A 9,674-nucleotide genomic window follows, 5' to 3' on the forward strand; every position below is an offset into this window, starting at 1 on the left:
AAGCAAATTGTACTCATTCTATTGTTAGAATTTATCATGCAAGCCACATCTACATGGAGGATGAGTTCAAATACAAGTAAGAGATCCTAGCATGGAGTCTATGTGGAAAGAGATGGGGAGAGGGTGAGGAAACAGGGTTGGGAAGAAGGGATGCAGAACAGACCTTGCAAAGAAATGCAGAAGCACAGAAGACTACTTCATTTATCCAGCCCAGTGAAAAGTGGAAATCTGGGGCCTCTGGATGAGAAATTTTGAAGATTTCCAAGATGGCGACTACAGAGTTATTAAATCACATGTGGAGGCCCCCTCTATAAGCTGGTCCTGTGCAACTGCCCAGGTCACATGCCCACGGAGCTAGCCCTCAAAGGACACAACCTATAATTCCCGTGCCTGACTGTATGCTTTTCTCTTTTTCCTTTAATTGCCTACTTTTTGGGAAAAATGTCTCTTTTCTTCCAAAGAAAACACACAGTGAGACAGTGGAAGTTTACTTGGCCCAGACCTCTTTGTTTGCCATCTATCCTTGCTCATCTCAGCTTGGCAATATGGAATCACCCAAATCTCTTACATTGACCAAGACATGAAATCTCTCGTGCACTACGCTCTATTATGCCATTTACCTATTATTTCACATTTCCAATGAAACTTTCTTCCTACCTGATTGCTGTAGGAACAGGGTGGTAAAAAGAGCACATGCAGTAGGTTGTTCATATCACTTCACGAATCAATGAATTAACAAAGATTTCATTCTAGTGTCAGCTCTCACTGTTCCTGGGGAAGTCATTGAGAGGCTTCAGCTTCTCTTCAAAAAAAAAAATAACGAGTTGAGACAAATATCAAGTCTAACACCATCAAGGTGGTTCAATATGTAGAAAGATAGCATTTAAAAAGAGAAAGAGCTGAGAAGATGGGAAGGGCTTACTTCTAGCAGGTGTTCTCTCTGCTTTGGAAAAGCAATATGCCATCTGTTGGAACAGGAAAAATTTCATAAACACAACTTCTTGATTTCCAACACAGAGTCAATTAATGGATAAACTTATAACTTCCATGTTATAAGTATCTATCTATCTATCTATCTGTCTATCTATCTATCTATCTATCTATCTATCTATCTATCTATCTATCATCTATCTATCCTACATGTTCAAATCTACCATTATGCTATTTCCTAGATAGAAGATGTGCCTGAGGAGGTTCAGGTGTGACTGTATCTAGTTGTGCATCCAGACTATTAACTGGGTAAGAATTGAGGTCAAGGTTTGTAACCCTGTGTCTTGGTCTTCATGCAGAACAAAATTAAATGTCCTCGTGAGCCATCTCTTTAAGTACAATGTGTACCCCCAAAGCATGCAAACTGCTGTTATTTCCCAAAGAAGTAGCAGAAGAAGCAAGCAAGTGTCCAGAAAAACAAATGCCATTGTACAGGATCCAGTGTGGAGCTAAAATACAAAGTTTCCCTTGAAAGGAGGCTTCACGTATCAACAGACAAAAATCAGGATGTTAATCATCATTACTAATAGTAGGTGATCTAGATTCTCTTGGAAATTTCAAAGTTCATTTTGGGCCACAGTCAACAAGGGAAAGTAATGGCCTCCTTATTTGCCCTTAAATATCTACATCACCCTCTCTCTCTTCAGAAGTGGAGATAGAACTGATGAAACTTCTTCCCAACAAAGTCTCACATAATTAAAGCAGACTAATAGGAAATTTGGAATGTCACTTCATGGATGAGTCCAATACAATCTAGTGAACAGACTTTTCATAGCAAACATAATACCATTCTATTTTTTCCCCTCACTTTTTCCCATTCAGGATTATCAGCAAGATGGATGATTCAAAGAAGACAATTCTGTCTGGGAAAACAATTGCAGTGGGGAAAAAAAAGACCCTGCAAAATTCCATAAAGTTGAAAAACAGTTTATATACTTTAGTAGGAAAGGAAAGTAAACCTAGAGCCAATGATGAAGCAGTAGAAAGACAACTGGGCATCCACCGAGTTTTAGAGATTTGAGTTGTAGCTTTGTCACTTACTAACTTTGAGGCTTTAGACAAGTTTTAAAACTACTCCAGGCCTCTTTTTCCACCGTGTAGGGATCTGATAATCTGTAGTTCACAGGGGATGTTGTGAAATCCATCCAGAGGAACACCACCACGTTTGTATTTGTTACACGAGTAATGCGCATTCTCCCACAAAATTAAAATCCATAACTGTGTGCCCTTCTATGTAATTAATTCTTTGAGAAATGAATATTGAATACTATTGTTTATTGCATATTTTACATTTAAAATTACCTTCATACATATGTATATTTTAAATATATAAAATAATGCATATGACTCCTTAAGGGCTGAGGGACTTTCATGGGTAATTTTATCCATATGTGACTTTCAGCTTATTAAAATGATGTCAGAACACAATGCCCATGTAAGATGTAACTCCACTGCATCCGGAGGTGTTTTGCCAACCATAAAGGTTTAAAAGATTAAACAGGTATAAATATATATATATTTTTATTCATGAGATGTGCAGAGAGAGAGGCAGAGGCACAGGCAGAGAGAGAAGCAGGCTCCCTGCAGGGAAGCCTGATGCAGGACTCGATCCCAGGACACTGGGGTCACGCCCTGAGCCAAAGGCAGAGCCTCAACCACTGAGCCACCCAGGTGTCCCGGTTAAATAGGTATAAAATGTTATTAATATTTTGTTTCACTGAGGAGAACAACACAAATACAACAAGAAAAAGGAAGAAAAACAAACACACCTTACAGGAAAGTTTTGTCATATTATTTTTCTTAACTGCCCCGGTTTTCTATTTAGATGAAATAATACTGCAATTTAGAATGTGCTGCCTTTAATCCTGAAAAAGGATATTTGTATTCAGTTAAATCTCTATGAGCTTAACAAAAGTGGTTTAATTTTTTTAAAGATTTTATTTATTTGTGTATTTATTTATTTGAGAGGGAGAGAGAGAGAGAGAGAGCAGCAGGGGGAGCAGAGGGAGAGGGGGAAGCAGGTTCGGGGCTTGATCCCAGGACCCTCAGACCACGACCCAAGCTGAAGGCAGATGCTTAACCTATTGAACCACCCAGGTGCCGCGGAAGTGGTTTAAATTTAACACAATATTACACAGTTAATAGTTATTAGAAATTCACTTTTAAATAATAAACAGCTTAAAATCTTGAAGAGTCACTATTAAAGATATGAGATGAATAACCAATTTGAGAATCCTCTTATTTGCTCCATGATTGCTGGAACTTCACTAATAATTTTCAAATTAACTGGCTATTCAACCAAAATTAATACATAAATACCTGTCTTACAAAGAATTTTTAAAAAGAACATTAAGTTATAATTTACCAAATGTTGGAGCCACAGAAATTGTAAAGATAATTTTCACTCTCCTTTACAATTTAGAAACAGAAAGTGGAAAAGGTCAAGTGGCCTGTTCAAGGCCGAGCACATTATCACAGAGAAAATGGACGTGGAGGAAGGAAAGTGGGAAGCCAGGGAGGACAGGTCGGCAAGGCAAGGACAGCTGGGACAGCCTGCGCTTGAATGCCCCCTCCGCCAGACATCCGAGCTCTGGGCTGGTCCTGGAAGGCTCCGGAATAAATGGGGGAGGCCACAGGAAAGCATGCAAGGATGTGACCTCTAGACTCCAGTGTTTTCCACAGCTTTTAGGGAAATGCTGCATGTGCTCTATCAGTGAGCATCACATTGCTATTATATGCTAGCCAGCCACTTCCTTGGTTTTATTTCCATTTTTTGTAGACTGATTTTTTAAAAAGATTTTATCTATTTATTTTGAGAGAGAAAGAACACAAGTCTGGGGAGGGGCAGAGGGTAGAGGGAGAGAGAGGATCTCAAGCAGACTCTGTATTGAGCAGGAACCCGATGTGAGGCTTGATCATGACTCAGCCTTGATCATGACCTGAGCGGAAATCGAGAGTCCCACGCTTCACCAACTGAGCCACCAGGGGCCCCTGATGTTTGTTTGTTTTGATTCTTTAATTTGTATTCCAATATGATCACATCTTAATCCCAAGGTTGTTTTTTTTTTTTTCTTTTGAAGTCTCTAGTATATTTATTTGTATAAAGAGTAAACAAAGTGCATATAGAGTAGCCACGCGTTTGACACAGACAGACACCTTGGTGATGTTGGGTTATTGAATAAATTTAAATGACAAGTTTATTGTTGCCATTGCATCAATCCAGAACTCTTTTTCAGGCTCAAAAGGTGAAAAGTAATGATATCAAACAAATGCTAGACAGCATTAACAGAAAGATTTTTCAGACTCTTGGTCATAAAGTTCTTATGGTTCACATTGAATCAGAGAGTAGACATTTTTGATTACCCAGCTACCTCCAAGCAAACTGAACACTGTCTAATAGAACACTGACTGGTTGCATACAGCATCCAAAACCAATGCTGGAACAAGTGGTAGAGTTATAAAAGGATATACATGAACATTTCTTAAAAGCACGTGTGATAGTATCATAGGGGTAGCCGTTACCCTCAAGGGTTTCTGTGGTATGTGGCCTGCAGGAACATGTACAAACGTCCAGTGAGACCATCTTGGGTGTGAATCCTGTCTCCAGAATTGACTAGTCAGGTACCCCAAATCAGGAAACTCATTTTTGGAGCCTCCATTTCCTCCCCTGTAAAATGAGGATAATACTGCACAGTAGATGTGCGGATTAAGTGATAAAATGCTTATCACAAAGTTGGCATTCGATACATGGCAGCTCTTTATCTTCAAGACATCAGAAGTTTCTCATTTTCCTCAAAGAGAAGAAATAGCAACTTCAAAGAGAAGAGTAATGACTGTTTCATGGGGGAAAAAATCTTGTTTCAATAGTCATAGTGATTTGTCTTTTTTTCATGATTTTCCCTCACTTTCCAGCATTTATGCAGCACTTTTCAGATCATACAGTATATATATTTTTTGAGATATGATTGGAAAATAAGAATTGCATATATTATGTTATGTTACATTAACATATGCTAACTTGGTTATATTATATTATACAATGCAGTTTATTTTTAAATTTTTTGAAAGATTTTATTTGTTTATTTGAGAGAGAGAGAGAGTACAAGTGAGAGAGAAAGAGAGAGCACAACAGGGGGAGGTGAAGGGGCAAAGGGAGAGGGAGAATCAGGCTTCCCGCTGAGCAGGGAGCTTGACATGGGGCTGGATCCCAGGACCCCCGGATCATGACCTGAGCTGAAGGCAGACGCTTAACCAACTGAGCCACCCAGGCGTCCCTACAGTGCGCTTCTTGAAAAGGTGTGCCACATGATGATTGGATGGCCATATATATTGTGAAAGGATTACCACAATCAAGTTAATTAACATAGTCAACACCTCACACAGTCACTATTTTTGTGGGTATGGTGAGAACACTTAAGACCTACTCTCTTAACAAATGTCAAGTTTACAATACAGTACTATTAAGTACAGTTATCAGGTTGTACATTAGAGCTTCAGTACTGACTCATCTTATAACTAAAAGTTTGTATCCTTTGACCCATTTCTCCCCATTTTTCTGACCCCCCCAACCCTTGATAAGCACTGGTCTATTTTCTAGTTCTATGACTTAGATATTTTTAGATTCCACATATAAGTGCAATAGTGTCTGTTTGTATTTCACGCAGTGTAATGCCCTCCAGGCTCATCCACATTGTCACAAAGGGCATAATTTCCTTCTTTCTTATGGCTGGACTATATTCCATTGTGTGTGTGTGTATATATATATAAACATATACACACATTTTATATATACATTGTGTGTGTGTATAATATATATACACACACACACACTTTTTAAAATCCATTCATTCATTGACAGATGCTTGTTTCCATGTCTTGGCTATTGTAAATAATCCTATAATGAACATGGAAGTACAGATATCCCAAGCTAGTGATTACCTTTCCTTCTGATATATACCCAAAAGTAGATTTCTGGATAATATGGTAGTCCTACTTCTAATTTTTTGAGGAATTCCGTGCTGTTTTCTGTAGTGGTTGTACCAATTTACATTCCCACCAATTGAATGCAAGGTGTCTATTTTTTCCATATCCTCACCTACACTTGTTACCTCTTTTTATTAGTAGCCATCTTAATAGGTTTGTAGTGATAACTCATTGGGATTTAGATTTGCATTTCCCTGATGATTGGCTATGGTGAGTATCTTTTCCTAGATCTGTTGGGCATTTGTTTATCTTCTTGGAAAAATGTCCCTTCAGATACTTTACCTTTTTTTTTCTTTTTTGGAACGGAGCTGAATGAGTTCCTTATATGTTTTAGATGTTAGCCTCTTATCAGATATATGCAAATATGCAAATATTTTCTCCCATTCCATAGGTTGTCTTTTAATTTTGTTGATTGTCTCCTTTGCTGTACCGATTAATTTTGGTTTGATGTTGCCCTACTTGTTTATTTTTGCTTTTGCTGCCATATGTTTGGTGTTATATCCAAAATATCATCGCCAAGACCAATGTCAAGAAACTTTTTCCTTTTGGTTTCTTCTAAGGTTTTTATTGTTTCATGTCTTACACAAAACATTTACTCCATTTTAAGTTTTTTTTTTTTTTGTGTGTGTGTGTGAATGGTGCAGGGTAAGGGTTTAGTTTCATTCTTTTGCATGTGGATATCCAGTTTGCCAACACCATTTATTGAAGAAACTATCCTTTTCCCACTGTGTACTCTTAGCACCCTTTTCAAAGACCGGTTGACTATATATGTGTGGGTTTATTTCTGGGCAAAATGTGTGTGTGTGTGTGTGTGTGTGTGTGCATGAGAAAAGCCTTGTTTCTCAGTTTATTGACATGAGTGTTCAGTGAGAACATGAGCAAGGTCCAAAGAAAACATGTTATTGTTATTCTAGAAAGATTATTGTAATAGATTATTTATCTTGCTATTTCTTCCTGTAAAAAGGAGTAAGAAAGACTTTTTTAAGGGATATAAACTGTAATCACTAGATATGTGTTATATAATCTTAGGCACCATCCTTTGGGAATGTGCATTCTATCAAGTTCTACCCTTACTGAGATGCTTAGTGGCTAAATAGTTTCCTTTGTCTGTCACACAATCTTAGGGCAAAATCTGACTTGGTCATTTAGGCTTCCAACACAACTCTGAGTAATGGTAATTGCGGATGTCAAGGAACATTAACATTTTATACTAATTCCCAAACAAGATTCAATAGAAAACAAGAAGTCATTAAAACATCCAGGTCTAGAGGAGTAGCAAACAGTGTGCCAACAGTGACACTTGTGTACTGGGCTATGTCTGGGGGGTCTGGGGAGTGATTTCACAAAACAGAGACCAGCCAAGAGGACAGGATGCTTTTGCTGCTTGGAAAAAGTAGAGATAATCTGAGGGTTAGTGTTGTCATTCCAATTTATCTTAATTTCAGCATTACTCAATTTATCTGTATAAAAGGTAATGAGCTTTTATGTTGTGGTGGGAAATAGCGTGAGACAAATGAAAACAACCCTTTTTAAAGGCTCTCCTGATCACACTAGCTGGAAATGGACCTTTTTGTTTTCCTTCTTCTCTTGTATTAGTTTTTATTCATTCTTTCTTAAAAAGAAGTGAATTGTGTGTGTGTCTTGTCCTTCCCTCTGAGGTATGTATTCATTGAGAACAGGTAACTTTGTTCTACATATTTTTCTGTTGCCCACACACCTCACATAGTTCTTTAGATACAGAAAATAATAAAAATGTATGAAGTGAGCATGTAAGTGGATAAGTGGAAGCAGTGCTTTGGGCCCAGTCAAAAGAGTAATCATGAAATGAGAGTAAGCAAGAGAACAGTAGCCCAGAATATAACTTTGCCATAAAGCATGGAATCACTATAAGCCTGCAAAACATTATTACCAGGTCAGTCTCAATTCTCCACTTTTCCTGCCAAATATTTTACTTCTTTAGCTTTTCCTTATGCATGCGGTTTTTTATTTTACTCCTTTATTGTCTTTACTTTTTATTTTTGTTTCTTTATAAGTTAGCTCTTTGTAGCTAAAAATTTCATTGAAATTGAGCAATTGTGACTTTCTTTAAATAAGATCATAAAACTATGAGAGTTGATGAGTTTTTTTCTGAATTCTGTTCAGACGTTCTCAGTCCTCAGTCATTACTAACGTTGATAATGCTAATTGTACTTCCTTGTGGAGTCCTGCTTGACAATACATGATACAATTAATCAAAAGCAAAATGAAAGCAAATCGTGGTCGGGCTAATTCTTTTCATAATGAGTAATATACATTGATAGATGATTTTTGTTAATGAGGAGTTCACATTACTTTATAAATTTGACCTTCCCTTCCTTGCAAGCATCTGGTAAGGATTAGTTTCCCTGTCTTTGGAGGAATTGAGGCTCAAGATTGCACAGGGATATAGTCCTGACAGGGCCCAGTTGCAGACTTCTAAATTAATATAATCTATCTTCCAGATCATTTGTCTTCCTATAGAAACCTATTAAGTGCCTCTGGTATAAAGACAGACACTCATCAATCACATAACAGATGTGATAACAAGCTTGCAGTGAGGTTATATGAAAACAGAGCGACTAGATGAACACATAGCTCTGCTCCCTGGCTGTAAGGTGGACTCATACACCCTCCAGAAGGACCCAGAAGCTACTTCTCCTTCTTCTCCCTACATCTCGCCAGGACACAAATTTTACAATCATTCTAATTGGCCTCAAACACCACTTAAGACTGGAATTCTTTGTGGGGTAGAAAGACTCCTGACTCCTTTCTAATAATTTTCTGTTCAAAATATAGAAAAGAGAGAATGGCGAGTATTGTTAAGGGTATAATAGGGAATTAGGGAGATACTGTCATTTTTAAAATGGTTTTATATCTTCTCTTTTGTTCTTGGGACAGTAATCTGAACAATGCCACAAGGGAGTTATATACAAGATGAATAATAACCGAACAATGGACTTTCAAAACAGAATATTGTTTCCCATAAATATCCCCAAAGTGTATGAAATAGTATTATGTTATTGGAGAAGAGCCTTCACAGTTTTCATTTGGTTATTAGAATTTTCATTTTTTGTTTGTTTTAAAATCAAGACCCCTTTCAACAGAAAGGGGAAACCACACTGTTTCCAACTGGAGAAGAATGCCTCCTGCCTAATGCTTTTGTTGATGGCATACAAGTATTTGTATAAATGGTTGATTCTGCAAGCAGTGATCTAATAATTCTTGTTTTGCTAGGAAACAATTTAATCTGAAACCATGTGTATTTAGCCTCCCTCAAGACTGAAATGTTCATTATCCTTCTTAGTCTTTGTGGACCCCATGAAGACCCTGCAAGACAATTTATAGCGCCCTAAAGCTACCACCACCAGAGGAAAGAATTGCCCTTTATTTTGAAAGCTGACTAGAGAATGATCTCTATTGATCTCTGAAGTAATATTCAAGTTTTAACACCGGGTTATGTTTCCTTAAGTCAATAAATGAAAAATGAAGTAACCCTCAACCAATTCCGTGTTCTTGTGATGACGGGATTGCTATGCCTTCTGCTGGCACCGCGCGGGCAGCTTGCTGAGGAGGCCAACTCCCCAAGCTCTGCTGTCAGGGAGGAGGTTATCCAAGCCCAGAAACAAAGCTGTTCTGTCAGCCAAAATACCAGTTCAGCTGCGTTTGCTATGGCAGAAATAAAT

The sequence above is a fragment of the Canis lupus genome, chromosome 14 (assembly GCF_003254725.2).
Source record: "Canis lupus dingo isolate Sandy chromosome 14, ASM325472v2, whole genome shotgun sequence".
Taxonomy (NCBI): domain Eukaryota; kingdom Metazoa; phylum Chordata; class Mammalia; order Carnivora; family Canidae; genus Canis; species Canis lupus.